Here is a 2,936-nt window from a genome sequence, read left to right as displayed (position 1 = left end):
TTTTTTTTTTTTTTTTTTTTTTTAATACTACATCGAACAAAAGGGGGATGTACACGGTAGATACACTCGCGGGCGGGCCAGGTAAGCGGACGGGTGTATCGATGACGGCTGCCCATTTTTCTCTGTTCTCTCTTGATTTTTTTCTCTCTCTTTGTCTCGAAAAGGGGTAGGTTGATTCGACATTTTCGTCCGTCGTGCATTGTGAGCCGACGACTGAAAGGGCTGAATGGCCGGGAATAAAGGGATCCGAATGGCCGCCCGAGGAAAAGGACGCGCCACGATTCTCGTGCCGATACTCGCGATACCTGCCTCTTTTAGAATCTCGAATTTTCGCAAGACATCGATGGAACTTCGACTGGCAGGAACCAAGCGTTTCCAAGTTCCGTATTGGATTGTGTATTCCATTTATCGTGATCGTTTCAAGTTTTGTGCATCTTCTTTGCGAATTTCTCTCTCTCTTTCTCTTTCTCTTGGTTATCACGTTTGAAAGAACGTGACATCGTGTCGATACACGGAATATCATTATACGATTGTTTCCACGTTATAAGTAGATATTACGTGAACTTGACATTTGGCATCGATATTCGATATAAAAACATCCGATAAAATAACTATTCAAGTGCGCGCTTCGCGTGCGAGTGGCTCTCGAAACGCGTAATAAATTGACGATAATAAATAATAAAATATGTAGTTTCGTTTAAACCGAATGAAGGAAAAAAAGAAGAAGAAGAAGAAGAAGAAGAAGGTACAAAAAATTGAAATATCTACATAACAATTTTGGAAGAAAGTTGAAAAATATTTTATCGAGTTTCCTCCACCAAATCAGACGAGTCTCGTATCAAATATTTTCCCACTTCATTTTTTTGCAATAAAGCGTATACATTTAAACTGGATACATAGAACTGACGGGCAGAAAATATTTGAGATATATCTTTCTTTCGTTGTGAAAATATTAAATAATTTTATATTATTTAATATTATTCGAATAGCAATAAATAATTTCTTCGTCCCTTCGTAACGGGGGAAAATTCTTAATTCTCTTCATCACATTCTGATCCTACCTATCTCCCTAAAACGAAATCTCTTATAGTAGAAGAAGTAATTTTGCCAAGCCTCGACAATTAGCAAAATCTAGATTTAATTAAGCACGCTTAAGTTTATGCCCCCTGCCTCTTTCAAACTTTCGTTACTTCGCCCTCGTTCTCGTGATCTTTCATTATCCCCTCCCCTCCCCCTCTCTATATCTAAAATAGATCCTCGAGTTTGCTCGGATTAAAATAATAAAACGGCGAGATGAAAAGAATCGGACGAGTTTAAATCACTCGTTTAAATGCACTCGAGGTCGAACCGCATAAGATATTTGCATTCGATACGTTTCTGTCGGATAAGCGGTTAACTGCCTACAGCGCGTTACTCGTCTAGACGCTCTCTGGGATAGATACCGGTGTATATACACCGGATCCGGAGTGTATACAGATTTCTCGCTTCGATCGTTAATGTACATCATTCGGATAAGGATCAACATATCATAAATACAGCGGGGCAAAAGCGTAACTTATGGCTTATTAAACATGATTTACCACAAAGCGTGCCACAATGTGTATAAGATAAATAACGATCGAAACGTTGCCGCGACGAAAACAACGAGATCGCCGAAAAACAAAAAAGATGGGGGGAGGAGAGAGGGAAAAAAGAAAGAAAGAAGTAGAGAGAATCGAGAGAGAAGATGATTCCTCGACCTAGCTATTATCCATAACCGTTCCATCCCGCGTTATGAGATACCTCTCCAATTTCGAAAAATCTATCTCTCGTTTTAAAGTTAATTAGAATAATTGATCGAGAGATATAAAGGAGAAGATTATTCGTACGAGGTGTTAATTTAACACTAATTAAGATATAATTGACTTTTTAATAATTACGCTCCAGATTTCCCTTCGTTTAATTATCCATTACTTACCGACCGAGCAACCGTACATATATATATATATACATATGGAAAAAAAAACTCGAAGCAAAGAATCGAGATATTCATCGCGCGTAATTAACAGCGATTCCCAAATCGAAAAGGAAAAAAGTGAGCGAAAAAAGACGCTATCCGCGTCACGTTTGGGATACAACGTCTCGTCCGAAAAGAGTTAAGGAGCGCGTCTCTCGAAGCGACACAATAACGAGCCGCGTTTCCTGGTCCGCAAAAGGCGTTCGAAGACGCTAATGCCAGCGCGAATACGGTTGCGGCAAAGGATGGGTGCGTAACAGGAGCGCATAAAACCAGCTCCACACACACACACACACGCGCGCGCGCGCACGAGGAACACGCTTAGAGAGTGCATAGCCCCGCGTTGCGTGGGAACTGGAGCACTCTGCATACGAGAGAGAATGTTGCAGCGCCACGGAGAGGCAGAGAGTCGAAAGACGACGAAGACAACGCAAGAAGAGAGGAGGATCTGGACGATGCCGGTGCAAGCACGAGGCGCACGAGATTCTCTCTATAAATCACGCGTCCGCTAGCAGTTTCTCTCCGTGAGCCAGGAGGTGGAACAATATCCTTTCCTAAGGTCTTTGCCTACCGTGCGCCTACCGTGCGCACTTCCACTTCGCCTACCAACGTCCGATTAAATACGAATGGAAAGAAGAACGAGCCAATCGCGAATCTTTGTTTCCTCGATCGAATAATTCGCATAATAAAGCTTCTCCAAAACCTCCTTCCTCTTCCTCTGCCGTCTTTCCGTACGCTCCAATTCCGCGCAAGCGCAATAAACCGATCGATCGATCGATCGAAGAGCGCGGTTCGATTAACAAAGAACTTGAGATCCGAAAGAAAGCGAGAAATCCTTGCGAAGAGAGAGAGAGAGAGAGAGGGGTCTCGTTACAGAAGCGATTGCTCATCGGCGCCGCGGGTAAACGGTTTTAAGCGCCGTTCTCAACGGTTGCGCGCA

Source organism: Apis dorsata, unplaced genomic scaffold, assembly GCF_000469605.1.
Source record: "Apis dorsata unplaced genomic scaffold, Apis dorsata 1.3 scaffold_194, whole genome shotgun sequence".
Taxonomy (NCBI): domain Eukaryota; kingdom Metazoa; phylum Arthropoda; class Insecta; order Hymenoptera; family Apidae; genus Apis; species Apis dorsata.
This window is presented reverse-complemented; position numbering follows the sequence as displayed.